Here is a 17,119-nt window from a genome sequence, read left to right on the forward strand (position 1 = left end):
ACATTCATACACTCAACTGTCTCCCTAAAGTCTTCATATCTACTTCCACTCCCCCCCCTTAATAACTCTAGTTTCCCTGATTCTGCACATCCACTTCCACTACATTCGACAACACATTTTCAAGTCTCCGTACACCAAATCCATTCAAATGTAAACCATCCATCTTATATAAATCCTTTTGCCCCGAACTTACTCTACACATCCACAAATTTCACACTACTCGTCCTGCATAATTCACGCATAAAGTCATTTGTAATTATGGCCCTCCTTCTATACTCTTCACTGTCATACCGCAGAAACAGACTCACCATCCTAACTCTCTCACTCTTCTCTTTTGTTACCTCAAGTAATTCTTTCAAATCCTCACTCATAGCCATTTTGTCTCCTTTCAAATCATTTGTACCTGCTACCACTATCAGTTCTTTCACCCGCTGCTTTTGCATTCTAATTGACTCGTTTGCATCCTTAATGTTCGCACCAGGTTGGTACGATTTTGTTAAACTTTCAACTAACACACCTCTTACTAAGGAATCTCCATACAAGAATCGCTCTTTCATTTTGTTTACACTCACTATCATACTTTTGCTGTTTATCAGTCGCTACACTCGGTAAAAATTTTTGCCAACGCTCCAGCTGCTGATTTGCCCTGTGTATCGCTCCGTGTAACCGAGCTATCTCACTCATTGCATCACATCATTCTTATTCTCCGATAATTCATTCATTCGTTCTGTATGTTTACCTTCATTCTCACTTTCAACGCCACTCTCACAGCTATTTGGTACTACTTCGCAAATATCACTATTTTCTAGATTCTCATTTTCAACAATGATATCACTCTATCAATCTAAAACACACTTTATATCCTCACATTCTTTACGCTTTCTGCACACATGCACTCCACTATCATTGTTTAACCAGACTCCAGTTACTCTCCTCAATGCATACATTTTGCAAACGGTGCACTGAATCAAATCCTTTAAATTAAAATTTTTAGACAAAGATGGTGACCTGGATGCCACCTTCCTCTTTATGGGGGCCATATGCACGATAATCGTATCTCTCAATTTACTAATTAAAATACTCAAAAAACACCCAAAAATTACCCAGAGACGCTAAAATATGAAAAGTAAACAATACTATGTAAATACCATGCAAATTCACCAATTATTACTCAAAATGACACTTATGTGTTAAGGAGCTCTCCACAAACATTACACACCATGTCGCCACACACCATAATGGTAGAACTAGTCTAGTAATTTGGCCATCTTCCAGATTTTGTTGCATAAATCATGTATCTAGCTGAGTGCATTCTGTCCAAGATTTTTCAAACATTTTAGCTGGTATTGAATCAGCACCTGGGTTTGTTTTTCCTTAATTTTATGATTGCTTGTTCTACTTCACGTTTTAGGATCTCCGGTTCTGTTTCCATGTTTTCCATAGCTCCTTTGTCTTCTTGTTGAATAGCTGGGTCCTTGTAAAGTTCAACGCAATACTCTTTCCATCTTCTGGCTATGTCATTAGTGTCATTTCAGATCTCGTCATTTTCTTCTGCAATTATATTTAATTTTGGTTTAAATTTTTTGGTTATATCCTTAACCTTCTTGAATAAATTTGTTGTTTCATTAGAGTTGGAGTGTCTTTCTATTTCTTTACATATGTTTTGGATATACCTATTTTTATCTTTTTGACAAGATTTCTTAATAGCGTTATTCAGGTTCAGTTAATTTGGGTTTTGCTAATCTGTTATTTTAATTTGTTTCCTTTTTTCAATTAGTTCTACTGTTTTTTTTTAATAATCCATGGACTACCATTCTTCTTTTTTATTGGGATGTTTTTGGCTGCAGATTTTGCAATGGTTTGTTTTAGGTGTGTCAAGTATGATTCAATGCTTTGTTCCTGAGGTGTGCTTTTTGTTTCTTGAGCTCTAATTCAATGTCCATTGTAAATTTGTTGTTCATTTGTGTCAAGTCATATTTTTTGTTGCCGTTATTCTTGTTTGTTTTCAGATGGATCTTTAAATTAGAGATTAATAATAATATTGCCAGGTGCAGATTGTCTGATCAACAATCTGCACCTGGCAATATTTTGTTGTTATTGATCAGTGTCCTCCATCTTCTGTCAATTTAAATGTAGTCAGTTTGATTCTTACATAGATTCCCAGGTGCTATCCATGTGTATAGTCTTCTCTTGTGTTGTTTGTACATAGTGTTAGTGATTGCTAATTCCCTTTCAATGCAGAACTCCAATAGTTTTTCTACTGTTCATTTCTAATTCCCAGTTCTGTATTTTCCAATGATTCCATATAAGTGATCATCATCATGTGCATTGAATTCCACCTTAGCATTGAAGTCTCCTAGAACTATTTGAATATCCTTTCTTTGTATTGTATCCATAGTTTCATTTAGGTCTTTGTAGAATTCCTCACTTACTTCATCTTCTGCATTTGATGTGGGTGCATAAACTATCCTAACCTTGTTCTCTTATGTGTTGTAAAATGACCACATTCTTTCCAGTGGGTTTCAGCCAACATTATTATTATTATCTTATTGTCTTCCATTTCATTCTGTATTATGTCTGGTTTCCTAGGTTGCAGGAGTCCTCTGATGTTCCATGTTCCTATCTTGAAGGTCTTTTTGAGAGTTATTTTATGATGATCTGATCGGTGATTTTGTGGACTGAGATTGTCATCAGTCTTGTTGACGTCAAAGTTCCTCAGCCTAGTCAAATTTGGTCTTTGCTGCACATTACTTTCCCCTCCGTGCTTAGAGGTACCATCTTGTTGTGCCAGGCTGGCGCGCTGCCCCTCTGTTATAAGTCTGCATCATCATGAAGGTTATCATGGGATAATAGTAGTGTTCATTAGAAAGATTCCAGTAATTGGACCACATGTTTACTATGATAAATAACAATAAAAAATAAAAAACAACCCCACAAGTTTCGTAAGTCATATGACTTACATCTTCAGGGGTCAAAGGTAACTGAAAGTTAAAACACACGAAATGAGAAATTACTCAAAATAGTTCATTCTATGCAGTTTTCTACTTTTCATTAAATTGAATATCTGAATGTAGATTCAGTGCAATGCTAAGTTTGAACAATGCTGGATGCTGTTACGTTGTGTTGTTCACGTTCACATTGTCCGAGGTCTGACTTGGGTATATTTTTTATCAATGCTGACCAAACTTGGTGTAGAATTAGGCCCTGGTTTTTGTTGCATTGCGTCGGAATTCTAAACATGTTTGTAGCTTCTTTAAATTTCTTTATGAAACAATTTTTTCAATGTAAGACAAGTTTGTTTTTTGCCAGAGTACAAATATATCAAGTATATCAAGGTATATGTTAGTGATTGAAGAAGCATGGTCTAGAGCAGCGTTTCCCAAACTTTTCTTACAATGGAACACTTCACAAATCCTGAAATTTTCACGGAACACCTTGGTTATTTTGTAATGAATTAATAATTAATCGTTAATTTTGCTGATTTTTTATTATTAATTAATAATTGATCATTAATTATTAATGAATTAAACATCAATTAAACATAAACATCATTACATTAATTTGTGCTGATTTTCATTGACATATCCCATTCTGATCACCAAAAATTTATATTATTATAAGTACTTACGAGTGAATGCAGACTTTTTGTCCTGTGTGCTGGTAGTTTTCCCCTCCTTTTGTATATCCTGAAGATCGTTCTGTAGGCTGGTGGTGGACTCACCAGCCTACAGATGACTCACTATCTGTCACAAACACCTTCAATAAGAGATTTCTTAATACCAAAATTAAACAAAGTCCCTTGTCTCTTATTCATATTAGAATTTAAATCTGCAAGCCTATTACTTTTAAAATGAAAATTAAAATAAAAAATTTTAATTCACAGCACTACGGTTTCGAAACTTTTACCCTACAATACGAACTTGCGAAGAAAATATTCAGTATTACTAGATTTGAGAACTGGATACAGACCCTTGATCTTCAATTTTAGTGGAAAAATAGCCTGGTGCTGGCCTGGTTGGCCAAGTTGTTGGTTTATCCGATCTCCTGCCAAAAGGCTGCAGGTTCGAATCCTGCCATGGACATGGATTTTTGTGATTGTCTGTGTAAGTACTAGTGGTGGAAGTCGGCAGTAGATGGCATTGGTGTTAGATGATGAAGGTTGGTGGAGTAGTGAGATGTAGAGTTGTAGAGTAGATGTCCTCCCTCGATGAGTCTTTGGACTCCCTGGAGGTGTGATATAATAATAAATTTTCTTTATACTTCCTTGCTGATTGGTCACTAACATTTGCAACACAGATGTTATTTCTTTCAGTTTTGAGAAAAGAGGATACGCTGTCCATTGTTGTAATCGGCTTGCAGGCAATTTTTATGATCGGTCATAAACAGCGGTATTCTCTTTCTCGATTGTTGAAAGATTTTGATGTGTAAAAATTAACGATAAATAATGAATATTTCCATGTTTAAAAATATGTCGCTTGGTCACTGATATTTGCTACACAGATGTCATTTCCTTCAGTTTTGAGAACAGAGGATACGCCGCCCACTGTTATAATCCGCTTGCGGGGAATTTTTATGACCAGTCATAAACAGCGGTATTCCCTTTCCCAAATGTTGAAAGGTTTCGATGTGTGAAAATTAACGATAACTCATGAATACTTCCACGTTTAAAAATACATGGCCTTGGTCACTAACATTTGCTACACAGATGCTATTAAGCATTCTGGGTCTGAGCTTTTCGACATATTCACTAATATGATTCTCCTCAGAATATTTCCACTATAAAATATTTATTCATGAAAAATGCTTAGAAAACTAAAATGACAAATTCCAGGAGAACTTCTCGCAGAACACTTATTCACCTATCGCAGAACACTGGTGTTCTGCGGAACACAGTTTGGGAAACCCTGGTCTAGAGTATTTATGTTGATGTCTCCTATTAGGATGAGCCGATGTGTTGTATGGGGTTCAATACTGCTTAGTCTTGCTTCTAATTCATGCAGAAAGCTGAGTGGATTTTTATCTGGGTGGTGGTGGGGGGGTCTGTATATTATGTTTATCGTGTACTTGACACTGTGTTTGTCGTTATTTGTGATTTTCAATATTAGTGTTTCTGCATGTTCAAAATGAGTTTGTTTTTCCATCACATTGTATTTTTCTTTGCTAAATGCCATGATTCCGCCTCCTCTTTTGCTTGGTCTATATAAGGTGTTGGACTGGTAGTTATTGATGTTGTATGATGGTGAAGTCAGTATTTGCGGAAATGTTCTCTGTCCATTTCTTCAAAGAGTTAAAGACTTAGAAATTTATATTTTCTGACTGGATATTTTTGTCCAGATTTGGGATCTCTGTGTTATAGTTTTTAGAGGTAATTTTAAATCTTGCTCTTAAGGATGGGGAGAGTTAATATACCATGTTGGTAGACTGCTTCATCGGATTCTCTTGCAACGATATAAACTTGAGTGTTTTCATTCTGTCTCATAAAATATTTGTGAATCCTTAGTCCACAGAAACTTGTAGTTTTTTTTTCCTTGCCTGATATAGTAGATTTTTTTAAAGTATGGGGTCCAGTGTTCAGATATATAGATTGGAGTTGGGAACTGCTTATCAGTTAAGATCGATGTTATTGGCTTTGTTTTCTTGCTTACTGCTAGAATGTGGTCTCTGACTTTTGCTGGTAAATCGAGTGATGATTGGTGGCAGTCTCTCTTAATTTTTTTGTGGTCCTCGATTAACAGAGGTGATATCCGTGGTTCTGACTGGAATGCCGATGTTGGCACCAATCCATTGCACTATGGAGCTTAAATCTTCTGTCTTTTCTTTTGGTATTCCCTCTATTTGTATCTCTTTTTTTTTTTTTCATTCTTTTTGTAGTATATTCTCGTGCTTTAGGTTTTCTTGTGCTTCTATCACTACCATTAGTTTTTTTTTTATGTCTCTCCAGTTCCTAGTACCTCTTCTACACTATCATTATTATATTGTATATAATGTTCATACTCCTCGAATTTTTTGTTAATTTGTTCCATGTGAGTATTAACCAAGTCTTTAATCATGAGTTTAAAAGTATCTAAGTTGTTGGTAATCTTAGGATCAGGAAGGGACTTGCTGTGCGTCATTGCTTTTGTTTGGTGTCTGTTCTTTGTTCTTCATTTTCTCATGGTATTGTAGACAGCACATTCAGTATGTTTCACAGCTCCTTTTGTTTTCCATGTACTTTCTGAGATCCTCGAGCACTAGTAGTGTTGTCTTCAACTACAGCCAGAGCAATGGACCCTGTACCCCTCATTGCTTAATGGCTTATTGCACCTATTACAGCTCACGTGCTTGGTGACCTTTGATGTCTCGGTGACCTTTGGACTTTCTTCCCTTTAGCAACTACACTGTGATTTTTAAAATGGTGGCATTCTTTGCCCGTTGGTGACAACAGTTCTTTCTATCTATGATTTTCAAAATTTGGATTCTAGATGTTGAAAGTTTATTTTTCACTTGGTTAGACTATAATAAATTTAGTTTAATCCTTCATTCAAGTGTGAGCAAACAAAGTTTGCACCTGAAAGTATCTTCAGGACTAGGGTAAGGTAGTACAACACCTGGCAACTTGTTGCAAAGGTGGAAAAATAAACTTTCAACATCTTTCTCTAAATCCAGAGTAATTTAATAAAAAGGTGGCACACTGTTTGGCAACTCCTATAGGTAGAGATGATCTTGCTAATGCTTCTGCCTGGTATCTCCACTTGGGCCTGGCTCCCACTGAAGAGACCTCAATAAAGGATCAATATAGGGCCACTACCCAGACCACTAGTCTGGGTAGTGGCCCTTCCCTTAATGCATAACATTAGACATATCCGTAAGGAGATGTGTTTTGCATTATGGGAGATACTGAGATAGGAGTGATGTTAGCTTGCTCCGCCTTTGCAACGAGTTGCCCGGTGTTGAACCACCTTACCCCAGTCCTGAAGATATTTTCAGGCACAAACTTTGTTTGCTCACACTTAGATAAAGGATTAAACTAAATTTATTATAATTTGGATTCTACTTAACCAATTTTGATGAATTAAAAATCCCTGTCTTCAATGTAACAAGTAGAATTAAATAGCAGCACTTTCAAATTAAAGACATGAGTTAAAACCACTTTAAAACTATAAAAAAGGGAGCAGTGATAACATGCATTCATATAATAATAATAATAATAATAATAATAATAAGTTGGAACAAATGGGAAAGGATATGAAGTTGGGGGAATAATCAGGATGAAACACCCTTATAAATTGATCACTGAATACCTCAACAATGTCTTCTGCAGTAGTTACCATTCTACCATTTTCATCCATTTATATCATCTTACCATAATCATTCTTCATTCTACTTGCCACATATCTAAAAAAACTCTTTTGGATTTTTCTTCACCTGATTTGCCAATTTCTGCTCATACTGCACTTGTTTTCTTACTAGTTGAGTCACTCTCCTGGCTTGTTCTTTCTACTCTTCATGTAACTGATTATTTCCAGTATTTATCTTGTACTGCCTCCAAAGCCTTTTTCTTCCAGATTTCATGCTTAAGCCCCTCATTCATCCATATTACACCTACCTTATTCAGCCTTTTGGCTTTCGGATTACATTCACACATTGATGCTGTTATGTATTTCATTGCCAGTTCCCAAATAGCATTTATTTTCTTACCGCTCCCCTTCTCGTTCCCATGCTATAGCTCCAAACTGTCTCTTATGCTTGTCATGATCACTAGCCTTGTAACTTGACATATATCGTTTCCTCACAGAAGTCTGGATATGGCTAGCCACAACCCAGGTGATCTCTTGATGATCACTCTCACCATCTGGAGCAAAGTGGAAACCCCATTCAAAATTACATCCTCTAATGAAATTATCAGATGTAACACTCTTGATCCTCGAGTGTCCTCCTTTACCTGCCAGAGATAGTTATCTCTCAAGAACTCGAGAAATCATTTTCCTTATTCCCAAATGCCATCTGTTCATTCCAATGTATACTGCCATAATTAAAATCACCCATAATAATTTCCCTTCCTTTGTTCACAAATCCATGTGATTTATATATTTCTTTATCACGACCCTCCACATTTCCTGGCCTATAGCAACATCCGACTAACTATGTCTTCCTGTCAACCTCCTTTTTACACCACACTGCTTCATAACCATTGCCGCTCTTTCCCTTTTTCATGTCTAATTTATGTGGACATAATTCCCCTGTTATCATCAGCAGCACTCTCCCCCTCCCTCCCTTCCTGTCCTTTCTATCTTAACAAAAAATTCTGTATTGTTTCATTTCTATTCCTATTTGATTATCATCTTCATTCAGTCATGTTTCACTTATCCCAATGATTTTGGGTCGAATAAACACTCAATGAGTGAAACCATTTCATCTCCCTTATTTATTATTCTTCTTGTATTTGTAAACAAACATAGTAATTCATTTTTAGGTCTTTAACCATTCCTATCCAAGCCACTTGTTGTTGTGATTTCACCACCACCTGCTTAATTACCTTTATCGCCACTTACCACACGTATTTGCTCAGTCTCAACTTCCCCACCCATATCACAATATACTCCATCTTCAGACACACATTTACTGCCACTTTCAACATCTGCTCTCTTTATGTCATGTCTATCTGTTTCACTGGGCTCTCCTGTTTCTCCGTTCCTCTTGCATTCCTGTTCTCTCTCCATCTCTTACACTACAACTGTTTTCACTGCCAAACACTTCTGTCTCATCAATACCACTCTCCTGATTTTTTACTTCATCTCTTGCATGCATTATACACTGTACTTCCATCAAGCAACACTTTCTCCAGTGCACTCAATTCAGTGCCATTCAAATGCATCCCATATACCTGTATAATTTCATTCTTCTCTCAGACACATGCCATACATTCACAAACTGTTCTTCCTTTTCCTCACACAGCTCTGCTACCATACCATTCATGATTTTGGCTCTCGTTGCAACTCATCATTGTCATACCTAAGCAACACACAGACAACTTTCCCACCACACTCTTATCTTTCACACTTCTCTATAACCTCCTGATATTCGCCCTCACATTCTCCTTATGTCCACTTATATCATTTGTCCCCACAATCACCACTAACTCTTGCTCGTTTCTTCCTCATGTTCGATGTCTGAATTATCCTACTCATTCTCCCTCCTGGAGCAGATCTTATGGACTCTCATATTAACTAATCCTCTAACTATGGAATCTCCATATATTGCTATCTTGGAATCACTTGTCATCTTTTTTATTCTTATGTACAAATTAAATTGCAATACGTTTTTGGCAAAAAAAAGTTACAAAAAAGGACGAAGTTAAGGAATTAATGTGCAGTGCTTACAGAAAACTATGCAGAGATATATTTCAGTATAGAATATGTTCAACCTGAATCATGATGTAGCTTTCACAGTGTCATACCATGCTTAGCAACAAGTGATTCAGGAGTCCTGGAAGCAAACAAGGTAAGGATAAAGGCCTTGTTTATTTTCTGGAGGAGAATTTCAAGCAGTAGTGAGTCTCCCTATTGTTTCACAGAAGTGTTCTATGGGGTTGAGGTATGGGAAGTGTGCAGGCCACTTTATTCAGTTAATATCCTCCATCTCCAGAAGTATCTTCACTGCTCGTGTATGATGTCATGTGGCATTGCCATCCATAAAAATGAATTCTTCACCTACAGCACTACAGAACTATTGAACATGACATTCAAGAACTTTGTTGCAATATTGTTCATTAGTAATAAGCGAATCTCCATATGCTGCTATCTTGGAATCACTCATTATCTCTTTTTTTAATCCTTCATACAAATTAAATTGCAATGTCTTTTTGGCAAAAGTTACACGTTTCTTAAGGGCATAGTTAAGGAATTAATGTACACTGCATAGAGAAAACTATACAGAGATATGTTTCAGTGTGGAATGTGTTCAACCTGAATTGCAATGTAGCTTTCACCATGTTGTGCCATGCTTAGCACCAAGTGATTCAGGAGTTCTAGAAGCAAACTGGCCCATTCCTCTTTCAAGGCAAGGATAAAGACCTTGTTTATTTTCTGGAGGGGAATTTCAAGCAACAGTGAGTCTCCCTATTGCTTCTCAGAAGTGTTCTATGGGGTTGAAGTCTGGGAAGCATGCAGGCCACTCGATTCAATTAATATCCTCCATCTCCAGAAGTATCTGCACTGCTCGTGTATGATGCCGTGTGGCATTGTCATCCATAAAAATGAATTCTTCACCTACAGCGCCACAGAACTATTGAACATGACATTGAAGAACTTTGCTGCAATATTGTTCACCAGTAATAGTCCATTTTTCCAGCACTTCTAGCTCAGTGCATCCATTAAGAATAATGCCCCTCACACCATCTACCCCTTTCAAGAACATTCTCACAATGGTAAGTACTACCACTTTCACCCCAGATTAATTTCACCCTAAAATTGGAGGGAAGACTAAAATGACTCTCATCTAAAATGAGTACATTAGTGTGTTGATCTCTTGCTCAATTTTATGGATACAACACCATGAAAACGTGTTCTGCTATGAACTGTGGATAACGGGATGCAGACTACAGGCCTTTGGGCTTATAGGCCTAATTGTCACAACAGCTTGCCACAATTTGTCAAGATATCCATGTAGCAGTGATGGAATGAAGCCAACTTGCAAGCTGACCTGCTGTGTTGCTTCGATTATGTTTTGCTGTTATAACCAAAAATCTGTCTTCATATTCTGTGATAGAGTGAGGCTGACTTCTTATCAAATGTCTGGAACACGTTTCATTGGTTTGAAATGCTACCCACATCTGGATACAACACCATGTTAAATTCCAGTGTCTCTGGTAATATCAGTAATTAGGTGGCCTTCAAGTTTTCCCGTAATTCTTTGTAAAATCATTTCACATGCATGAAATCTCGATGATGTCTTTGTGACATTATTATTATTACCCCAAGACCTCATGGAGTCAAAGACATATCTGGGAGGTCCTTTTATCACACACACACATCTCATCACACCATGTCTTAAACACACACTCAAACTCCTTGCAGACACACCACACTCTCAGGCAAGGCATTCCAATCATTCACAACTCTGCAAGAAGAAAACCTACTCTCACTCCCCTACTCACACCCTCTTTATACAGTTTCCAGGGATGACCTCTGGTTTTCCCTTGATCTCCCACTATTCTCTGTAGAACTTCTCCACCATTGATCCTATAACAACCCCTTACCAACTTGTAGGTCTCTATCATATCTCTCCTCTTCCTTCTCTCCACCAGACTCTGCAAATTACATCTTCTCAATCTTTCCTCATACTCAACATTCCAGAGGTCAGAAACTTAGTCAGTCGCCTTTGGACCCTTTCCAACATCTCTTCATCCTTCTGAAAACCCGGTGACCAAATCTGGGCACAATAGTCCATGTGTGGCCTAATCAAAGCCTTATACAACGGAACAAGAATCTCCCTACTTCTACACATCAGTGTCCTCCGCATCGTTCACAGAAGCCTTTGTGTTGTCTTCACAATTTTGGTGATGTGTCCCCTAAATTTTAGATCCTTATCCACTATCACCCCCAGATCTCTTATTTCCTCTACCTCCAACAATATATTCTCACGAAGCATAAATTCTGCATCCCATCTTTGTTTTCCAAATTTTAAAACCTTACATTTTGCAGCATTGAACTCACATCCCCATTTCCGTGCCCAATCACTCAATTTATTCAAGTCTTCTTGTATGGCCACAACATCTTTACTACTCTTTATGGTTCGTCCCAACTTTGTATCATCTGCAAACAACTGAATATCCATCCAAATCTTCACCAATATCATTAATATACAAGTTAAACAGTAATGGCCCTAAAACAGACCCCTTAGGCACTCCACTAGTGATTTTCCTTTTCCTGGATATCGCACCCCCATACACAACTTGTTGATACCTATCAGATAGCCAGTCTCCAATCCAATGCACTAATCTAATATCCAACCCCATCTGCTCTAGTTTGACTGTCAACTTATCATGAGGTACACTGTTAAAAGCCTTTGCGAAATCCAAGTATATTACTGTGTATCCTTCTCCTCTGTCCAAGGAAGTAGTCACTTTATTGTAATAAGTAAGTAGATTACTAAAACATAATCTCCCTTTAGCAAATCCATGCCGTCCATCAAAGATAATACCATTGTTGTCAACCCAACTCTGGATCCTAGTTCTCACAAGCTTCTCCAACAACTTAACCACAACACCTGACACAGAGATAGGCCTATAGTTTGATGCTTGAGTTCGATCACCTCCTTTATGAAGTGGCACAATCTTGCCCTCCTTCTACTCCTTAGGAACTTGACCAAGTGCAAGACTCACATTAAAAAAATATGTCAAGGCAGGTGTTAACTCCCTGACACATTCCTTCAGACATTACGAGACATTCAAATTTGCACCTTTATTACTTCACGCAAAGAGCTTCCTTCAAACACAATTCGTTTAACGCAACCTTTTGCCTTTTATCCTGTCGAGTGCTACCATGTGATCCCCTTCCCCTTTGCATGTGATTCGAAAATTTGAATGTGTACCTGCTTTCTACTCGAAATCATCAATTATACAAATTGCCTCAAGCTGATTCTTCTGAATTTGTAGTTGTAGGTTTCAGAAATAGCGTTTGTCCTTAGGTTTTGGATACCAGTGTAAAATGATTTATGGATGAACTGAGTCAAGGAGAAGGCTGGTGAGTAGTGGTGTACCACTGGTCTCAGTATTTGGTCAGTTGGTGTTTAATTTAGGAAAGGATCTGAGAGGAACTGTTCAGTTATTTGCTGATGATGCAAAGTTGGGTAGAGCACAATAGTTAATACACGTGATGTCAAAATTTTGCAGGATGATTTGGATAGATTGGCAGAGTGGATTAAGGAGAATGGATGTCAGTTTAATGTGGCAAAGTGTAAGGTTATGCATTTTGGGGTGAAAAGATTCTCAGCGGTATACCACATTGGTTAGACTGTACTCCAGGAAATTGATGAAGCCAGAGACTTGGGAGTGTTAGTGGATAGGGAGTTAAAGTTTATGAGGTACATAGAGAAAGTGGCTAAAGCAGTTCACCAGATCACTTGGTTACTTAGAATATGTTGACGAGTAGAGATAAGCAGGTTATTGTCAAGCCCTCTTTATCAAGCCTTCATAAGACTCCATCTTGACTACTGTGCACAGATATAGGTACCAGGATTTCTTGGTGATGGGGAGGAGGTGGAGAGGATCCAGAGGTGAATGCCAAAGATGGTGACAGGTCTATGGAATGAACCTTACGAGAATAGGTTGATGATTTGTGTACATAAACTGGTTGGGAGTGATATGATTGAGACATTCAAATTACTCAGGGGTTTTTACAAGATTAATTCAGTGGAAATATTTCAGAACAGATGTGGTGGTGGGGTAGCTAGGGACCATCCATAGAAACTGAGTAAGAGTGTAGTTAACAAAGGTGTTAAAACTAAGTTTTTGCTTGGAGAGTGGCGAATGAGAGAAATAGGTTGCCAGTGTCTGTTGTGGGTGCCATGACTGTGAATGAGCTCAAAGCAAGTTATGATAGGTACTGTGCAAATGCTGAATAGTTCTTGACATGATGTTTAGGGCCTCCCTCAATGAGTTTAAGAACTCCTTGGAGTTGCCTATAATAGTAATAATAAGATAATAATTTGTATATCAGTGATATAGAAAATTATTTAACAGGAAATATTTGATTGTTTGCTGAAGATGCTAAACTGGGAAGAACAATGATAAATGAAGATGATGTTAAGATCCTGCAAGAAGACTTAAATAGGTCAGCAGTATTGGCAAAAGTGAATGACTGCCAGTTTAATGTGGTGGCCAAGTGTAAGGTGATGCACTTTGGGAAGAAGTCACAAGGTATATGAATTTGGTGTGATTTGGTGTGAATTTAGTGCAGCTAGAAATTTGGTGTGATTGTGGACATAAGTTCAGAGGGCATATTGCAACAGTAACCAAAACAGCATATCAGATTACATAGTTGTTGAATAACACAAGCATTAACATAGAGTTCATTCTATGTTAATTTTATTGTTCTCCTGTATAAGGCTTTAATAAGGCCACATCTGGACTGCTGCACACAAATCTGGACACCCAGATTCTGTGGGAATGAAGATGTGGGGGTGAAGATCCAGAGGTGAGTGACAATGATTGTGGCAGGGGGCTGTGGAATGCTCCATATGAAAATAGCGTTTTATGGGCTTCAAAAATTAACTGATAGGCAATAAAGAGGAGACATGATAGAAACATTTAAGTTATTAAATAGGTTTTATGGAATTGACACCAAAGACATTTTTCAGTACATGGTAAAATGGGAGAGAATGAGAGATCACCAGTGGAAGTTATGTAAGAATGTTGTTAGTAAGGGTGTTAGGACTAGATTTTTTGCTTGGAGGGTGGTGAATGGGTTGCCAGAAGTGGTTCTTAGTCCTTCATCAGTGATTGAGTTTAAGGAGAGGTATGATAGGTATTGTGGAAATAATGGCTGGTGTGTTTGAATAATGAATCTCCCATGGTGAGTCTTCTGACTCCTTTTGGCAACATCAAAGTATGGACCAATCCCCATCCAACTGAAACATCCCCATATCTTTACTAAGTTTACACCAAACTGGACAGTTGGAATGACCTGCCAGAACTGTTCTGGCAGGACTCCAGGGTAATCTCCAGATCCAAACATGATTATCAGAATGAAACATTTGGAAGCATAATTCATTGCTTCACAGAACTCTTTATAATCATCTACAGTCCAGGAACAGTATGAAAGGCAACAGTCCAAATGTTGTTTGGTGTTGAGTGGAGTGATGTGTGGCTTGTTCTTTGCTCTGGTAACCTAAGACATGCAACTCTGCAGACAGTTCTGGTGCTGACAGATGCCCCTGCAGCATTTTCCAGGTTGACACCAGGGTCTGTTGTTGGTGATATGAGGAATGCTCATACATTCCGAGACAGAGATCGTCAGTCTTAGTCAGTGAGTGTTGATGGCCTCCCAGGGCATTTTCCTGCTGTGGTAACAACATGAACTTTCCTTCTACAAATGACATAAGCAATGGTGGATTTTGGTATACTGAGACAGGTAACAATGTCATGGATAGAAAGACCACTGATGTGACACCCAACTACCATCCTACATTGGAAGTCTGTCATTTCAGCTGAATGTGCCATCTTGACATCTAGTACAGTGGAAATCATGCAGCACATCCCATCTTTTATTAACAGATTTACACAGACATTCCCTGAATATTTGCATGGTAGGATCTGCAATTTGCATGGCATGTAAGGTGTCCAGATATTTTTGTCAGCATACTGTATATGAAACTACAATTTAAGAATCATTTTCAAAAAGTGCCATTATAGCATTAAAAATCACAAATGGTCAGTAAAATTCCCATCAGTTATTTAAAAAAATATTAATGTAGCTGATATCAGCATGTGACTGAGAAACAATATTTCCAAAGGAGGAAAATTACTAGTGGTGTGTAGTTCTGTTTTGAGGCTCTTATTATTTAACTGAAAGTCGCTGTAACTCAGTCAGTATAGACAAATCCCTTTGGTCAGAAAGACCTGAGTTCAATTCCCTGTCTATGATGTGAGGAACTTTTATCTGGTCTCTTTTGACTAAAGGTGAGTTAGCCAGTCTCATATAGAGATAGAGGGTTTTGGTTTTTCTACCTGGAAACTTGGGTTTTTTTATCCCTCAGAACAGGCAATCTGGCCCCCAAACACACATGGATCTACAGTCATAAAGAATATACAGCTAATTCTATTTTTACACGATTTCGAAATAACATGGTTTAGAAAACAAAAGCAATTCTATTTTTACATGGAATATTTTGATTTAACATCATTCAAATGGTGCTTATTTTTAAAATTTCCGTTTGGATTCAGTTCTGTTAAATAGGGTATTTCCATTATAATTATCATTTCCTAGAATGGTACATATGTATTTAAACTTGAATTTTGGGGAACTCCCTCGATGTTTTAAATATCAGGGATTACTCTAAGCTACAGAATATAGACAATTGTGGTGACAACATAAAAAAAAATCAGTTTTGTAGTTACGATTTCTACGAAGTTAAGCCAACAGATGATCCTTTATATTCACTTGCCATTGGTTCCTGGAAGCAGAAGGATGCTATGCTGATTCCTTAGAGTTAAGTTGGTCCATTACAGGACCCTGCCTAAATAAAGCTGCTTGGAAGGAGTTAAGCTGTTTCCTAAACAATCATTTCTTGTTTACAATTTGAAATGCTTACACGTCTTGTGTTTTGTTCATGAAAGTTTTGTTCGTGCAATAGAGTTTGTGACCACAGGCAAGGCAATGAAAGGTGTGAATTTTAACACGTTACCAGTGCACTGGAAGGTAAACAAAAATGTTTGGGTTACAAAAGAAATTTTTAATAAATGGTTCAATGTTTTGTTCCAGAAGTTAAATGCTATTTGATGAGGAAAAAAATCTGGACTTTAAAGTTTTATTTATTATAGACAATGTGCCTGGTCATCCTGTTTTAGAACACCCAAATGTGAAATTTTGTTTTCTGCCACAAAATAAACTAGATAAGAATATTCTACTGACAGTTATTGATGTGTGGAAGAAATTTTCTATTTTGGATTGCATCAAACTTGCTAAGTTGGCGTTATCAGAATTGAAACCATGAACTTTAAATGCATGCTAGAAAGTTACTTGGCCAAAATGCGTGAAAAAAGAAAAAAGTGATGATGATGAAGAGATTTCACTCACTGCAAGATTAATTAAAGAAAGGCTTCAAATGGCTAGTAAATTGCAGTCATTTTCTTACATATGATTCAAATACTGATCGAGCTGAACAGTTTAAACGTGAACTGAAGTCATGTATGGTGTGATATGCAGAATTATACAAAGATCTAGTCAACACAGGATATCATTGATTAATTACAGAGTTCATGGTAAAAAAAAAATTGACCTTCAGAATTATTGAAACTTAATGCTAATTTAGTTCCTTTTACTGAAGAAAATATTTCGCCATTGCAGTATGAGTATTGCAGTATGCAGTATTAAAACTCTATTTAATTAATATTAAATAGATTTTTATTCAATGATTTTCA

At 37.3% G+C, this 17,119-nt stretch overlaps 1 protein-coding gene across 2 annotated transcripts in view; it reads left to right on the forward strand.

The window, feature by feature from the left end:
- LOC150099795 (alpha-2-macroglobulin-like protein 1) overlaps positions 1-17,119 on the forward strand; it is a 1,007,775-nt gene that overhangs the window by 309,858 nt on the left and 680,798 nt on the right. The gene's annotated exons all lie outside the window — the stretch shown is intronic.

This window comes from Typopeltis vanoorti, chromosome 14 (genome assembly GCF_054136105.1).
Source record: "Typopeltis vanoorti isolate ZY-2024b chromosome 14, IOZ_Tvanoo_1.0, whole genome shotgun sequence".
NCBI lineage: Eukaryota > Metazoa > Arthropoda > Arachnida > Uropygi > Thelyphonidae > Typopeltis > Typopeltis vanoorti.